Source organism: Vicugna pacos, chromosome 14 (genome assembly GCF_048564905.1).
Source record: "Vicugna pacos chromosome 14, VicPac4, whole genome shotgun sequence".
In the NCBI taxonomy this organism is placed as follows: Eukaryota; Metazoa; Chordata; class Mammalia; order Artiodactyla; family Camelidae; genus Vicugna; species Vicugna pacos.
The window spans coordinates 21,027,120-21,046,176 of NC_133000.1; positions in this window are offsets into that span (position 1 = coordinate 21,027,120).

The window sequence follows — 19,057 nt, forward strand, 5'->3', positions numbered from 1 at the left end:
TAACCAAGTTGATTTGAGTATCCTGGAATACCAACACCTACATGAGAGAAAAAGAAAAGACAATACTCATCTTGAGTGAGCCAGTATTGTGGGGATTTCTGACCTTTACAATTGAACCGCATCTTCACACCTAATACTTCACATAAATTTCATCAGGAACCCCTCAACTCTGGATGTGTCAGTTTAAGAAACTGTCATTTCCTTATTGCTGAAGCAAGTTTGAGTTGTTTCATTAACTGTATTAGTTTTCCAGGGCTGCTGTAACAAAGTACCACAAGCTGAGTGGTTAAAACAAAGAAATGTGTGGTCTCGGAGTTCTAGAGGCTGGAAGTCCAAAGTCAAGATGTGGACAGGGTAGCTTCTTTCTAAGGCTGTGAGGCAGAATCTGTTCCAGGCCTCTCTCCTCACTTCTGGTGGCTTGCTGGCAATAGCTGGCCTTCTTTGTCTTGGAGATGCTTCACCCTGATCTGTTCCTCCATCTTCACGTGGCCTTTCCCCTGTGTGTCTTTGTGTCTCTTCTCATCTTCTTATAAGGGCACCAGTCCAATTAGATTAGAGTCCACCCTGATTCTGTGTGACCTCATCTTAACTTGGTCACAGATGCAAACACTCTATTTCCAAATATGGCCACATTCACAGGTACCATATCTCTTTTTGGGGGAGAGGAGGGTCGCAGTTCAATCCACAACAGTGATGTAAGCCAAAAAATGACCCATAGTAGCCAAAATCATATTGAAGAGAATTAAGTTACACTATCTGATTTCAAGATTTCCTATAAAGTTAAATTATTAAAACTGATATTGGCCAAGGATTGGCAAACAGACCAATGGAACGGAATAAAGTTCAGAAATAAGTATGTATTTGGTTAATTGATTTATGAGAAAGGTATGAATGCAGTTCAATGAGAAAATATAAGTCTTTTCAAAACATGGTGCTGGAATAACTAGATATCTGTACAGAAAAAAATTTTACTGTGACACCTACTACACGCCGCATATCAAAATTAACTTGAGATGGATCATAGACCTAAACATAAGAGCTAATACTACAAAGTTTCCAGAAGAAAACATTGGAGAATATCCTCAAGACTCAGATACAGGGAAAGCTTTTTTTTAGACAGTATATAAAAGGCACTAATTACTTTTTTAAAATTGAGAAATCAGATTTCATCACAATTTAAAACTTTCATTCATCGAAGATACCATTACAAAAAGGAAAAGGCAAGCCAGAGACAGAAAGAAAATATTGAAATCCATTTATCTGACCCAGGATTTTCAGAACATAGAAAGATCATCTACAAACCAATAATAAAAAGACAAACCACCTAGGAAAAACAAAACATGGGCAAAACACTTGGAAACACACCTCACCTCACAAAAGAAGATATGGGAATGACCAAGAAACACATGAAAAGTCAAATATGCAATTACCCTGTGACCTAGCAATTCTCCTACGGTTTTACCCAAATGAAATAAAAAACAATGTAAGAATAAAATTTATTCGTAACAGCCAAACACTGGTAACAACCCAAATGCATCAATGGAAGAACAGACACACAACTATGATACAGTCATACACCAGAATACTGCTCGGCAAAGAAACAAAAAACTACTGACATACACAACAACATGGATGGATCTTAGGAATATGACACTTGCCAAAAGATGCTGCAGTCAGTGGAATAACAGCCCCTCAAAGATGTCCAGCTCTAATCCCCATGGCAACCTGGCAGAAGGAACGTCGTGAAGCTTAACGACCTTGAGAGAGGGGATCATTCAGGATTATACAGGCAGGGGGGCCCAATCTAATCACACGAGTCCTTAAAAGCAGAGAACTTTCCTGGCTGTAGTCAGAGGGAGAGGTGATTATGGAAGAATGGTCAGAGATGCAACGTGGTTGGCTTCAGAGATGGAGGAAGGGGGCCACGAGCCAAGGAATATGAGTGGTCTTTAAAAGATGAAAAATGCAAGGAAACAGATTCTCCCTAGAGACTCCAGAAAACAACCCAGCTCTGCCAACACCTTGACTTTGTCCACTGAGACCCCTTTTGGGGCTTCTAATTAAGTCAGATCAATAGCTGCCTCTGGGGAGGGACCCACCCTAGTAAAAAGGGTCACAGATGAACTTTCAGGACATGTTCAGGACATGGGTGATGGTTACATGTGTGTATACTATTGTCAAAATTCATAGAACTATACACTTTGATTCACTTTCTACAAAATGTACCTCAAGGCGGGGGGGAAAATATAAAATGGGATCAGGTATGCATTTTGCCTTCCCTGATTATCAAGCGCTCTTATTCATTAGCTCTATTCTATTTCTCTTTTCAAGACCAAGCACACACCCTTCGTCACTTCCAGACCTACAAAATCACCATCTTCAAGCCCAGATGCCACTGGGCTTTCGGCTTTAATCATCCTGAAAAGCCAAGAAAACGTAGAGTTTCTCTGGCAAACAGATCTCCCTGCTACAGTCCGTGGGAGGGAAGGGAAGCAAGTCCAGCATGTGACATGTGTCAGCCCCTTTACCTTCCTCTCATTCTGTCCTCTTGACAAACTCATGGGGCCGGTATTGGGATCTCATTTTACAAAAGAGGAAACTGAAATTCAAAAAGCAAAGAATCTGCCGGATGTGACCCAGCTAATGGGAGACTCCACGTCTGTCTGACTTCCCCATTTGACCCCCTTTGCATGACCCCAAGTTACTTCCCTCCCACTTTCCCTCCATAGCCCCTGGCACTGCACCTGCTTCCTGGCAGGAATCATTAGTGATTTATAGTAAATGAGGCAATGAATGTAAGCAGAATATTCCACAGTTAAGGGCCTACCTTGAAGAAGACCTAGCTGAGACTCTTTTTAAAAAAGCAACTTTTTTTCATAATTACCAAAACCTGGAAGCAACCAAGATGTCCTTCAGTAGGTAAGTGGAAAAGTAAACTGTGGTCCATTCAGACAATGGAATACTACTCAGCACCAAAAAAAGGAATGATCTCTCAAGCCATGAAAAGATCTGGAGGAACATTAAATACATATTACTAAGTAGGGGGTGGATATAGCTCAGTGGTAGAGCACATGTTTAGCATGCACAAGGGCCTGGATTCAATCCCCAGTACCCCCATTAAAAAATAATTTAAAATAAAACAAATTTTAAAAAATATATATTACTAAGTGAAAGAAGCCAATCTGAGAAAGCTACGTACTACATGATTCCAACTATACTACATTCTAGAAAAAGCCCAACTATGCAGACTGTAGAAATGTCAGTGGCTGCCGGGGGTTAGGAGTAGAGAGAGATGAGTAGGCAGATCACAGAGGACTTTAAGGGCAGAGAAACTTGTCTGTCTGATTCTATAATGGTGGATACCTATCATTATTTATTTGTCCAAACCCATAGAACATACAACACCAAGAGTGAACTCTAATGTCAACTGTGGACTTTGGGTAATACTGATGTGTCTGTACAGATTCATCAATTGTAACAAATGGACCATTCTGGTAGGGAATGTTGATAACGGGGGAGGCTATGCTTGTGTGGGGGCAGGAGGTAGATGGAAAGTCTCTGTACTTTCCACACAATTTTGCTGTGAATCTAAAACTGCTCTAAAAAATAGTCTATTTAAAAAAAAAAACAGTAAATGAAGTCAAGGCAGAGAAAACAAGGGAAATTTCAGAGAAAGAAAAATACCAAATAACCCCCATGGATTTTTTTTAACAGGTTTATCTCAATATAATCAACACACAATAAACTGCACAAATTTTGAGTATACAATTTGGTAAATTTTGACATTTGTTCACAAGATAGTGAACATAGCCATCACCCCCAAAGGTTTCTTCTTGCCCCCTTGTAATCTCGCCCAGCCCCATTCCCAGGCAACCACTAATCTGCTTTTTGTCACTATAGGTTAGTTTGCATTTTCTAGAATTTTAAATAAATGGAATCATACAGCATGTACACTCCTTTCATTATTTTAAGATGTAACCATGTTGTTGTGTGTATCAACAACTCACTCATTTTTATTGCTAAACAATATTCCATTGTATGGATATACCACAGTCTCTCTCTCCACCTGTTGATGGACATTTGGGTTGTTTCCAGTTTTGACTATTACAAATAAGGCTGGTATACAAGTATAAGCAGATGGTTTTGTTTCTCTCTGGATAAATACCTAAGAGTAAAAAGACTAGATTATATGGTAGATGTGTGTTTAACTTTTAACTCCCAAAGAAAGAAAAGCATTTTTGTGTGATGTCAAACCAAAACAACCCACAGCAAGCCTCAGGCCATCTCAAAACAAGTTCCCCTAGTGCCTGGATCTATGACTTTCTGCTGCCACCATCTGGGAGCAAAAAGAGGAGAGCGCTGTCCTCAGAAGTCCCCTCCCAGGACCAGGATCTGTCCTTCTTTCCCCGCTCTCTGCAGTGTTGCCCCCACCCCTCCATACCCACAGCCTATGGCCCATTTATAAGCCATAGGCCTAACTTGACTACAGGTGAGGAATTCAAGTGGTTCAAGCCACAGACATAACTCAGTGGAAAGGAAGAAGACCATGGGCTTAAACTTACTTTCCAGTCTTTTGTAACATCTAAATGTCATAGAGGAAAAAAGGAGTTCAATGGCTAGAAATGAGCTAGCACCTTTTTTTGCAACCCAAACCAGCTTGGCAAATCGTGAAATACAGCAGAGGTGTTTTTTCCTCTTCGTGCTGGCACATGGTGTGCATTTATTGTGTATTTGAATGAATGAATGAATAAATACTGCACACATTCCTCTAATTAGCCACACAAAGTACAGTTGGTTAAGGGCAAGATCATTTAGTGAAGTAGGGGTCAGAAGATCTGGACTCCGGTGCTTGTCTTGCTGTTAAACCTGTGTGCAGCGGGGAAGACATTCTGAGCCTCAATTTCCTTAAATATAAAACATGAAAACAACTTGACTTCTTTAGCTTGGGGGCATTTAAATAAGATGACACACACAAAAAAATCCTTTATAAAATGTCTGCATTTACAAATTTATTTACAAATGTATTAGCAAATAAAAACAGTTATCCAATAGGACTTTTTTTTTTTACATCATCTTCCAAAAACTCACATCTGTCTCATACATTTAGCTCTACATTGTTGGTGAGTTAAGGAAAAACAAATTTTTGCCAAGCCTAGGAAACCAAGCAACTGAGCCACAGTTTAGTTGACTTTCCAAAGATTACACGGGGAGTCATTTTTGGGCAGACTCGGAACTGGCACTCCTTTCTGAGGACAAATTCATTTCCTCTCTCTCTCTGTGTTTCCATCAGTGTTTCTCTGTGTTGCTGTAAGTCTCTGGCACTCCTCATGATGGAGTTCGGCTCAATCAGTCTACCTGAAAGCAAATGCCAATTTCTCTCTTGTACCATACAGAATAATTATCCTGGTTATTTTCTAAGTGGTGTTGATCTTCTCAGATAAAGACCACCTACTTCAAACATGTAGTCCAATTTGGGGGGGGGTTAATTAGGCTTTATTATTTATTTATTTATTTATTTATTTATTTAATGGAGGTACTGGGGACTGAACCTGGGACCATGTGCATGCTAAGCAGGCACTCTACCATTGAGCTATACCCTCTCCCACCATAGTCCAATATTTTTAAAATACAATAAAACTAACAGTCTACTAAGGCAAGAGACTATTTCCACCATTGTTAAGGGGGGAAAAAAGGATACATTGGGAGTTTGAAATTTGCACCTCTTGAGGAGTGATGGAAATGTTAGCTATCTTGATTGTGGTGGTGGTTTTGTAGTATATATACATCTATCAAAATTCATCCAGTTGTACATCTGAAATATGTGGTTTACTGTAAAGAAATTATACCATAATAAAGTTGTTTTGTTGTTTTTTTTAAAAAAGACATACAGATCTAAAATTCTTCAGAATGGACCAAATCTTCATTTGACCTTTATTCACCCTCCTCTGCCTCCACCGGCACATTGCCCATCTCCCCTACTACCCAGAGTTTACTGTGGATGAATATCTGACTTGGGCTGGAGTCAGGGGATATGACTGATGATGTGAGGTAGTAAATCATAACCTTCTGAGGGCTACACAGAAGATTCTCCGTCTTCGACATTCCATGACACTGTCTTGTGCGTTCCAGTGGGATCACTTCACTCTTTTTTGTGTCCTAACACAGATACTCACATGAGTAGAAATGAATAAATGAAGAAACACTCAAACCTAGATGACATACCACCAGCATCATATGTGTGGAGAGAAGCAGAGAGAAGAATGCAAAATTCCCTTCTGAAGAACATCAGAAACTGCTGGTAGAAAAAACTTCAAGATGACCACACTAATTACAATGAAATACAAATAAGGCAATGATACCTTTTTAATAATAATAATAATAAATAATAAAACAGACCAGCTATAGGGTTTCCCAGGACTATGAAAACATTTCTTGTGACCCCGCCCTATGGAAAGGAACTTGCTAGAAAGCTATCCTCCTCTCTCCCTGGATGATCCTTTCATCCTCTTGAAATACTCTTCAAAAGGATGACCCTTTGAGAAGGAAGTGTAGCTTAATTTAATAACTTTGTAGTAAGTAAGAGTTTGGGTAACTTTGCATGGAAAAAAAACGATGAAAGTCAGCTTATGTTGTCAACATAGTAGAAAATTTTGCTGTTCAATAAAACCTCATACAATAGACAGAATCCAGTAACTTTATATGTTCAATGGGGAAAGAAAGATCAGTGTGAGTAGAGAACCTTTAAGCTCTCTCACTGAATGTGTCCCAGTGTCAGTGGCTGTTCTTTGGATCACCCACAACACATGTGAGCATCACTAACACCAGGATTTTGTTCTCTAATTTCACTAAGTAGAAAAAGAACTCCTTGGAGAGAAGCTTATTGAATATCTTAGGAAAGGGAAAAAAAAATCACTTTGAATCTGGAATATCTTGGTGTTTCTAGACAGCAAAGATGCTTTTTTAAAACATCGGCAGTCAGATAACTCAGAGTGAGCTCCCAATGGCCATGTAATAATTTCAGCATCACCATCTTCATGTACAGTGTAAATCAGTGGTTCTCAAAGCTGAGAGCGCATCAGGACCACATGGAGATGTGAAAACCCACATTGTTGGGCCCACCCCCCAGCAGATCTGGAACAGATCTGGAACACGACTGGAACAGGGCATTTTTAATGGGTTTCCAGGTGAAGCTGCTACTGGTCTAGAGACCACATTATGAGAACCATTGATATAAATGACCTTAGTTGAACTGGGCAATTCTGTGAGAATTTATGAGTCCATTATGACAAAAGAAAAAAATCAATACGAAATGTACGGAAAGGGAGCTGTAAAAAAAATCACATTTATTAATAGACGTGGATGTTTGTGTCTTCCTTTTAAGAACACGTTGGTTTATAAGGCATAGTTCCTTTAAAATCTGTGTAAGCAATGAGTTGAAATCCACAAGTTAATGAAACAACTCCAGGAAAAGTAGGAACTGTACCAAAAGCGGTAAAAACTTAATAACATGATAGAAAGGGGTCCAGTCCTTAATCAGCACCAGTACAGCACAAGAACTAATAAAAATCCTTGTGTTCAAAGATGATAAACTAGTCAAATGGTCCAAAGAAGAGAATTAACTTGGTCCCTATCTCCTAGTAAAGAAAATCTCTAGCAGGCAGGAAGGGTGTAGCTCAGTGGTAGAGCACATGCTTAGCATGCACAAGGTCCTGGGTTCAAGCCCCAGTATCTCTGTTAAGAAAAAAAAAAAACTAAATGAATAAATATACCTAATTACCCTCCCCCTCAAAAAAAAAAAACGCAAAAAAGAAATAGCTCACAATGTTGTTGCTTTTGAGATCCTGATAAGGCACCCATAATTTTCCATAGTTTGCCAGCCTTTTTCCTCCATTGTTGGAGCTTAAGTTCAAAATCATTAAAAATCATTGTTACCAATCATTCCTTCCTTGCCATGGTGCACTAGCAGTACCCAGCCCCGGCTCAGAATCCCTGCTCCACCTTGTCGTAGCCGTGCGACCTCAAGCAGACCACCTCGTCTTCCCGATTGTTACTTATCCTGAGGTCTCTGGAAAGGATTAAAAAAGGTACGTCTATCGCTCCTGGCACATTGTAGGTGCTCAGAAATGTTGAGCCCTAGATCTAACACATATTTTTCTGATGTTGTTTACTCTCACTGCACATACGCTTCAGAGCATCCAAGCCTTTCAATTTTAGTGTAACAGTTTTACCACTTTGGCCTGATATTTTTTCATACTCTAGACATAATCATCACTGCTTTTCTTTTTTGAGAGTTGATTCAAGCTTCCATTTTTCATTCCTTCAATCCATTATTCCCCTAGGGTTGTTTTGTGTGCGTGTGTGTGTGTGTGTTTAAATAAGATCATACCTTATATTCTGTTTGTAACCTTTAACCATATGATCAATTTCCATGTCTTCAAATATGCTTTGTCATTATTTTAATAGATGTGCTGGTAAATTGCAATTTGATCAATTCCTAATTTTTAACATTTAGATTGTTTTCACTTTTTCACTTTTATGGACAGTACTTTGATGAATATTCTAGTAGCTGTATCTTTAGGCTTATCCATGATTTCTTCCTCAGAATAAATTCATAGATGTTAAATTGTTGGGTCAAAGAAAATATAAAATTCTGGGCCTTTTAGTATGTATTTTCACATTATCCAGATAAAGATTATACCCATAAGGTTATATCTTTCTGCAGAAGACCCAAAGCAGTATCATCACATCAATCAATTTTCTCCAGATAATCTCCTACAGACCAACCTCAGAAGGTTAATATTTTGAGTAGTTTTCATGAATAAAAATTATAACTAAAATACTATGAGCTCACACTTTAACAATCTGATACAAAAGAAGTAACTACTCTCCGGAATGTCATCTTTATGAAACCAGTGCTCTCTGAGGGCAACTTACATTGTAGTGCCTGTGTTATAAAAGCACATTCGTTTGATTTCGGGATCAGTAAGTGAGGGGCCTGGGGGCATTCCCATCTCTTTTGTGCTCTGATTCGCCCTAGCAATGCCGACTAAGCACTTTGTTTTCAACCACAGGGTCTGGGCGCTGCATAGCTATACCATGCCTTTTAGATTAAATCTGATTTCTTCCTTCAAGTGGATGCTTTATTCTCATAGCCAACAGGGCGCGGGGTTCAGAGAAAGAAGATCATGTTCTATAATGTTTATTAATGTCTTAAAACTATGTGCCCATCTGTTCCGAGTCTGAAAGAAATCAAAGTTAGGCTTGCAGAAAATCAGGCACAGGGAATCGATCAATTAACCGTTCTTGAGTGCCAACAATGTGTAAAGCGGCAGAAACGATCAAAATTGGAAAATAAGCTTAAAATATGTTAGTAAATATCCTTTAATTTTAGTTGCTTTTCCTGAAATATTGGATGAAGCTTCAGCGCTTCAGTTTGCTTTTGTTTTTCTAGGTGTTTGTTTTTTCTTAGCCTAGAAGAAGACCAGAGTAGCTATGTTTTTAAAATATTCTGTTTTTCCTCAAAAAATGCCTTCTAAATTGAGGAGATTGCGTGTCTTGCCATATGAGTATTGGCTTTATGTGTTTCCTCTTCTGTGAAATATCCATTTATGTCTTTTGCCTATTTTTCTATTAGGTTATTCTCCTTTCCTTATTGATTTGTAGTTCTTAAAATATTCTTTTTTGTTTTGTTTTGGGAGGAGGTAATTAAGTTTGTTAGTTAATTAATTAATTTTGTTTTTTGATGGAGGTACTGGGGATTGTACCCAGGACCTTGTGCATGCTAGGTTGTTCTTAAAATAGTCTTGATCCAGATCCTTTGTCTGTTATATATGATACAGCTTCTTTATTTGTAGTTTGTCTTTCCACCTTCAACATGTCTCTTGATTAATACAAGTTTTTAATTTCAATATAGTCAAACTCATCACACTTTTACTTTATAGTGGGCTTTATTATGTCCATTGTTTATGAAGTCCTTCCCTATCCTTCAGATCTAAAGATAGTCACTCATATTTTTTCTAAAAGTTTTAAAGTTTTGCTTTTGATATTTGAATCCTTAATCCATCTGGAGTTGATTTGCATGTCTGATATGAGATAGAAATCTGATTTATTTTTCATACGGATAATCATTTTTTTCCTGTTCCATTTATTGAATTCCTCATAAATAATCCAAGAAAGGCAAATCAAGACCATAAAGAGACTCTAATTTACATCCATTTAATTGGCAAAAATTGAGGTCTGATACAGATGGCCAACAGGCACATGAAAAGATGTTCAACATCACTAATTATTCAAGAAATGCAAATCAAAACTAAAATGAGGTATCACCTCACACCAGTCAGAATGGCCATCATCAAAACTTCTAGAAATAATAAATTCTGGAGAGGATGTGGAGAAAAAGGAACCCTCCTACACTGTTGATGGGAATGCAAATTAGTGCACTCACTATGGAAAACAGTATGGGGGTTCCTTAAAAAACTAAAAATACTGTATGATCCAGCAATCCTACTATTGGTCGTATATCTGGAGAAAACTAATTTGAAAAGATACATGCACCCCAATGTTCATAGCAGCACTTTTTGCAATAGCTGAGACATGGAAGCAACCTAAATGTCTATTAACAGATGAATGGATAAAGAAAATGGAATACTACTCAGCCATAAAAAAGAATGAAATAATGTCATTGGCAACAGCATGGATGGACCTAGAGATGATCATACTAAGTGAAGTAAGTCAATCAGAGAAAGATAAATATCTATGATATCACTTATATGTGGACTCTTAAAAATAATGACAAAAACAAAACAGAAATAGACTCAGCCATTGAAAACAAACTGATGGTTGCCAGGGAGGGAAGTGGAGTGGGAAGGATAAATTGGGAGTTTGGGATTTGCAGATACTAACTACTATATACAGAATAGATAAACAGGTCCTACTGTGTAGCACAGGGAACTATATTCAGTGGCTTATAGTAGCTTGTAATGAAAAATATATATGTGTGTGTGTGTGTGTGCATGTATAACTGAATCACTATATTGTACAACAGAAACTAATACAACATTGTAAATCAACTATACTTCATTTTTTTTTTTAATGGGGAAAAAGTTGTGAAGTCTGGCAATACCAAGTGCTGAAGAGGATAGATCAATAGGATGGTGAGAAATAATTGAGAATAAATTGTTACACTTGCTTTGGAAAAACAGTCTGGCTTTGTACTGCAGAGCTGAACATTCACACATGCTACAACTGACTCACAGTATATTGCTACGTATAAACTGAGGGCAACTCCAGCAGGTGTGCGCTGGGAGAGAAAACCACATACGAGAATGTCCATTACAGCAAGAAATTTGAGAGCCTAAACTCCAGTGTCCAAGAGGCCAGATACATAAATGTGGGCATATTCACACAATGAAATATGATACAGCAATGGAGATGAATGAATTACAGCAGCTAGAAACTAAATGGTAAAAAAATCCCTGAAGACTACATACAGCATAATATCCTTTTTATAAAAGTCAAAAACACTTGAAATTAATCATTATTTTGTTGCATGTATAGATGTGTGACAAAAAAATTTTATTGAAGTATAGTTGATGTACAATAGTATATGTTACAGGTATACAGTATAGCGATCCACAATTTTTAAAGGCTATACTCCATTTATAGTTATTATAAAATATTAGCTGTATTCCCTGTGTTGTACAGTATATTCTTGTAGCTTATTTTATAGTTTTTTTTTTGGCGGGGGAAGGTAATTAGGTTTTTTTATTTATTCTTGGAGGAGATACTGGGGATTGAACCCAGGACCTCACGCATGCTAAGTATGTGCTCTACCACTTGAGCTACACCCTCCCCCTTCTTGTAGTTAATTTTATATTCAATAGTTTGTGCCTCTTAGTCCCCTTCCCCTATATTGCCCCTCCCTCCTTCCCTCTCCCTCTGGTAACCACTAATTTGTTCTTTGTATCTGTGAGTCTGTTTCTTTTTTGTTATATTCTCTAGTTTGTTATGTTTTTTAAGACTCTACATACAAGTGATATCGTACAGCATTAGTCTTTCTCTATCTGACTTAATTCACTTAGCATAATGCCCTCCAAGTCCATTCATGTTGTTGCAAATGGCAAAATGTCATTCTTTTTTATGGCTGAGTAGTATTTCATTGCATATATATCTAAACCACATCTTCATCCTTTCATCTGTTGATGGACTTAAGTTGCTTCCATCTCTTGGCAATTGTAACTAATGCTGCTGTGAACATAGGGGTGCATATATTAAGAATGAATAAAAATACAGGATTCAGAATTGTGGCTACAAAAGTGAGAGGAGGCAGAGGGAAATGGGCTAGGGTGGGAACACACAGAAGGTAGAAGTTATTGTCAATGTGTTAGTTCTCTAATTGGATAGTGGGTTCATGGGTGTTCGTTATCTTATTAACAAATAAACACACAAGTAGCTAAAGTAAAAGGCGGCCAAGAATGGACCAATGATGAGAGTGGGAGGTGAACCAAAGATGATGAATACACCAGAGGTCCACTGAAAATAAAACTGGGGGAGACAGACAGCACAGACTCTTTGAGAAATGAGCTGGCTTAAGGCATAAAGTGATGATACTTAAAATCAAAGATCAAAAATCTATTTGGTACAGTAATGGTTAGGTATTAATAAATCAAAACTCATCTTAGTCATTTCTTTTAGTAGATCTGGATCAGGTGTTAGTTAATAAATATGCAGCCTGCTTAAATTCCATGTCCTTTCAGGTCTGTGAAAAAGAAGTAAATAAATTCTCTAGGAAGGAGCTGGATTGAAAGAGAAGCAACTTAAGAACACCTCTGGACTTTTCAAAGACTCCCATTATGTCACAAGAATGAGTTAAAGACTAGGATATTTCCAAACATCTAGTAATAAAAACAGCTTACGTTTTTCTAGAATTTTTTTTTCTAATGGAAGTACTGGGGATTGAACCCAGGACCTTGTGCATGCTAAGCATGTGCTCTACCACCGAGCTCTATCTCCTCTTTTAAATAGAATTTTATATTTGCTTAGTGTTCCCCATATACGCGCTTCATTTGATAATGAGACAAAGAGCCTGAGAACTTACAAAATCAAGGCTATCAGATGTCAATGACAAGAAATATTAACAATAATACAAGTGAAACTGGGTGCTGGTGTTATTTCAAAGCTGAGTCTCTGTAGATAAGTGCTAACCAAAAACCACTCCAAAAATGGGATGTAAATTTATCAGCATGAGCTTTTTGTGGTTCAACTCCTTTAACTCTTAGTTTAAAAGGAGGTTATCCTACTGTTGTCCTAAGACCTCATTTCAACAAATATTTGCTGAGTTCCTAAACTATGTGGGTACTATGCTTGGATCTAGGGAAAAAAACAATGAACAAGAAAGACAAGAGCCATGGAGCTATTGATAAACAATGTTTAGTAAAATAAACATATTTCTATTTTTATTTACAAAACTGTATCATGCATGATATGTTTTACAAAGCTTTACTTGTCTTTACCTGAAACACACCTAGTGGAATTGGCAGCCCCCTATCTGACCCCGCTGGACCTTGATGTGCTTTATAGTACGTGTCATCTGACTTGCAATCATTGGTATACACGTCTGCAGCAGATGACTGTCACTTTTGTTCTGTCCAGGATATTTTCTTCTCAGGAACTCCTTTCTCCATCTTCCCTGAAGGCTGTCAATTACAGGGCCCCCGCCTTCCCTACCCACAAGGAGGCACAACCTGCAACCCAAGTAGGGCCTTTTTTGGAGGCTTGATCTGGACCAGCTCCCTCCTAAGGCTCTAGGAAAGAAATCTTTCCTTGCCTCTTCCAGCTTTTGGTGGCTCCAGGCATTCCTTGGTTTGTGGCTGCATCTCTCAGTCTCTGCCTCCATCTTCACGTGTTCCTTGTGTTTCCTCTTCTTTCACCTACAGGGCCCCTCCTCTGCAGTAATCCGGCATGATCTCATCTTGAGACTCTTAATTACACCTGCAAACTCTTTTTCCAAATGAGACCACATTCACAGGAGTTAGGACATGGATACATCTTTTCGGGGTAGGGTGGGGCACAGTTCAACCCACTGCAGCTGGGTTACCCTAGAAGCGTTGCCAAGATCAAGACTTGAGTGCAAATGTTATATTAGAGCTGTGACCCCAGGAAGCATCAGCAGGAGAGTGGAAAATGACTGACAGGGAAGAGAAGGAAGCCAATATAGAGTGCCTTGATGAGTTACCCCTGTGAGAAACTGGGGTTCACTTTCTAGAGAACCCTGGGGAGATGGCGTAGAACATACTTCAGCATTCTGAGGCAAGGAAGCTGGAGCATTTATGCTCAGAATCTCATTTGTCATTGACTGAAGTCTGCTTGCAGGGGTATTAACTCCCTGACACTTGTCTCCCTGACATTCAAGCAAAATGAAAGTTTTGAGGGATCAGCTCAAAATATATGTATTGGAAGCAAGATATCATCTGCACACACTGAAATGCTTAGAGCTTCAGGGATGCGTGTGAGGCACTGAGAGCATCTGCTACTAGGCAAGGCAGGTAGTTTTTATGTTCTTGCTTATATCAAAACCAAAGAAGGAGCTACTAGATTTGTCAGTTAAATAAAATTTGATGGAAGATCACTAAGTGATTTTTTTGGCATAAAACTGAGAACTTCAAACCATTGAGTGATGTTAGTACACAAATTACTTCCAGACTCTTCTGTACTTATATTTAAACAAAGTTAATCACCATATATATTGATTACAGATAGCATATGTATGATAAAAAATGGAGATAAGTAGGAATATGTGATATTCATCAACATATAATATTTATCACTGGACACATGAATTAAGAGTTTTAAGGGCCAATAAAATTTTACTTTATGTTGCATACTTATGAAAATATATAGCATCTTTAATTTGTTTTTAACACACTTAATAAAACCTTATGGTCACTGCAGATTTCAATGTTTCTAATTTCAATTTACATAGGTATTTTTGTTCTGGAGAATTAAGATGCTGTGATCAATTGAAAAAAAATAAGAGAATTCGGAATGGAAACATAGGTTTAAAGAGAAAAAAGAATGATGTAAAATGTCCTGCTGGTAATATAGTGCTTGTTCTTTTTTATTTTTAATGGATGAATTTAGATTCCACTGGATATAGGTAAAGGAGTGACATAATTCTTTTATTTTAAAGTGTAAGTATTTATGGAACCCAGGAAATAACATCCTTTGCAATTCCATATGCTTGATTTTCCATGTGAAAAATTTTAGAAGTCACTCGAAACTTCTTTTAGGAAGCATATTAACTAATTTTTAAATCTGAATCGCACATTCCCAGAAAAGAGGACCTGATTGGCCCAGTGTGGGTCAGATCGCTACCCCTGGTGGAATTGGTTGTGGCCAGTGAGGTGGGGGTCACAAGACTTGCCGTCCACTCAATAGGGGCCGTGAGGGGTTGGGGAGCACGTGCTTAATGGTTCTCAGAGAATAGGGTGGCACCCAGAAAAACTTGACTACTTAATACAGGTTTTTATTTAAGAGGCAAGTGAACTGCAGAAAACTGATTTTTATGAAGAATCCATTTTTTAAAAATATGTATGTTTTGAGGGAATAGACTATGGCCAGAAATATATTGGCACCAAGTCTCCAAAAAATCCCTGAGGCACAGATTTTCAGAGAAAACTGAGGATGCAGGACAAGCAGGTGGGCCCTCCAGCTCTGCCTGTCTCCCTGTAGGATGAGAAGCAGATCAGGCTCTTTGTTCATGGATGGAAACACTCAGAACATGAAATATCACATACACCTCCCTCACGACATAAATTTCATTCCTCCTTCCAGGCAAGGGTCCAATGTGTATTTTAGATTCCTTCTTTAGCATCCGTCAGTGTCTACTTCTTATTTCGTAAGCCAACCCATATTTTGCTCTTATATTTTTAATCAGGTTGAGTAATGCAGTGACCAGTCTAGAGCAAAGGTGGGTTGATTTGCTTGTGACTATGAATGACGCAACAGGGAACAAAAAGGAAACATGTACAGACAGTGTGTCTCCAGAGAGGCCCCCGAGATTCTCTGAGGGACAGCAGGCTCCAGTTCAGTGTTTCACAACATGTTGGACGTTTCTGCTCTCTTTTCGTGAATTTCCTTGCATCACGTACTACTTAGACTATTTTTTAAACAGCTGTATTGAGCTATAACTCACCTATTTAGAGTGTACAATTCAGTGTTTTTTAGTATATCCACAGAGTTGGGCCAGCATCACCATAATCTAATTTTAGAACATTTTCATCCCCTGCAGAAAAAAGTGCATACTCATTAGCACCACTCCCCATTCCCCCTGCACTCCCACTCCCCAGCCCTAAGAAACCAGGCTTCTACTTTGTATCTCCATGATTTTGCCTATTCTGGGCATTTCGTATAAATGGAATCACAAAATTTGTGACTGGTTGTTTTCACTTATACAATGTTTTCAAGGTTTATCCATGTTGTAGCATGAATTAGTACTGTACCATTGCCAAATAATATTCCATTAGATATGCCTCTGTATTGGTCAGGGTTCTCCAGAGAAGCAGAACCAACAGGATGTGTGACATATGTATATTTTTCTTCTTCTTTTTATGCAGTCGGCTCATGTCACTATGGAGGCTTGGTAAGTCCAAAACCTCATGGAGTAGGCTAGCAGGCTGGCGACCCAGGGAAGAATTGCAGTTCAAGCTGGCAGAATTACTTCTTGCCCAGGGAAGGTCAATCTTGTCCTATTGGAGCATTCAGTTGATTGGATGAGGCCCACCCACATTATGCAGCATAATCTGCGTTACTCAATAAATTTAATGTCAGTGTCATCCTCAAAATACCTACACAGAAATATCCGGAATAATCTTTGACTAAATATCCGGGCACCGTGGTCCAGCCATGTTAGCACAGCAACTTAACCATCACAACCACGTTTTATTTATCCATGCATCAGGTGATGGAAATTTATGGTTCCATTTTTAGTTATGATGCTGCTGCTGTGCACATTCATATACAAATTTTTGTGTGGACACATGTTTTAATTTCTCTAGGAGTGAAATTACCAAACTAAATGGAAACTCTATGTTTAACATTTTGAGGAACTGCCAAAACGTTGTGCAAAGCAGCTGCCCCATTTTAGTCTCACCAGCGATGTATTAGGGTTCCGGTTTCTCCATAACTTTGCTAACATTTATAATTAACTGCCTTTTTCATTGTAGCCCTCCTAGTGGGTGTGAGGTAGTATCTCATTTCCATTTTCCTGGTGACTGAGGATACCAAACCTCTCTTCACATGCTTGTTGATTGGTCTTTTGGATATATTCCTTAGGGAAATATCTATTCAGATCCTTCAACCATTTGTTAATTGGGTTATCTCTCTTATTACTAAGTAATAAGTTCTATGTGTTTGGAATACAGTTCCCATATTTGATATATAGTTTGCAAATATTTTCTCCCATCTTGTAGGTTTTCTTTCATTTTCTTGATGGTATCATTTGTAGCACAGAACTTTGTACTCTTGATGAAGTCTTTTTCCTTTGTTGCTAATGCTTTTGGCTTCGTATTTGCCTAACCTAAGGTCCCAAGATGTAATCTATGCTTTCTTATAAGCGTTTTGTAATTGTAGTTCATACAGATGTGTCTAACTTTGAGTTAATTTGTGTGTGCGGTGTGAGGAAGGGGTCTAACTTCATTCTTTTGCATGTGGCTATCCAGTTGACTCTGCACTTGAATTTTTACTTTTATTTACCTAATTTTTCCTGAAACCAATTCATTTATTTCATGCAAACAAATTAGCTTAAAATAAAACATTATAGCACTACTAGGAATGTAAAACAAGTGTGATTTGCCATGAAAAGAGAACATAAATATAAATACTAAGGAAACAAAACCACCCCTGGAGGCGAGACGAACCACACAGGTTCTACAAAAGAGGGGTCCCAAGCTGTGACATCTAGTCTGAGTTTAGAGGAAGGATTGAGAAATTGTGGCTGGTGCATTAATGGAGAAGAAAAGCATATGTTCCAAAAGAGGAATGGGTGGAGAGTCTGGAGAGCTAAGATCCACAGTGGGGTGGAGGGTGGGCATGAGAGGGAGAAGGCAGCATGGAAGCAGAATACTAGGAACTTGGTAACTTTGAAACAATTAATTCTCCCTTCCTCCCCAACCCTATTATGTGTTTTATTTCTGATTCAGGTCAGCAGATGAAGTCCTGACTGTATTCTTGAGTTGGCAGGTGTTAACTAAGAAAGCCAATGACAGACAAGAGCTGTTGATGGAAGTTCAAGTAGTAGATGAAATTCTCACCAGAGCTGTTGAAAACTGCTCAGATCCAGCCTATGGAGGCTGAAGTCATTCAGAAGGAACTCTTGCCTGCTTCTTTCTGCAGACTTGCCTGGAAAGTGTACATTTGTAATTAACCATCCTATCGTAGTTTCCCTTCATGACAGTATCCTTACACGATTACCTGTGACAAACCCCCTTGGAAGCATGTGGCCTTCTAAAGTTTACTGTTCTCTCCTGTGTTGTATAAGCTTTAAAAAAATTTTTTTTTTAATTTTTATTGAAGTAGAGTTGATTTACAATGTTGTGTTAGTTTCAGATGGACAGCAAAGTGATTCAGTTTTTTATATATATGTATATATGTTATTTTATATATGTATATATATTATATATATATGTATATGTATTATTTTTCAGATTCTTTTCCATTATAGGTTACAAGATATTAAATATAGTTCCCTGTGCTATATAAGTCTTTGTTGTTTATCTATTTTATATATAGTAGTACATATCTGTTAATCCCAAACTCTTTACTACCCCCTCAACCTGTCCTTTGGTAACCGTAAGATTGTTTTCTGAGTCTGTTTCTGTTTTGTAAGTAAGTTCCTTTGTATCATATTTTAGATTCCACATTTAAGTGATATATATTTGTCTTTGTCTGACTGACTTAGTATGATAATCTCTAGGTCCATCCACGCTGTTGCAAATGGAATTATTTCATTCTTTCCTGTGCTGTGTAAGTTTTAATTTCAAAACATTTCATTCAGGGTAGT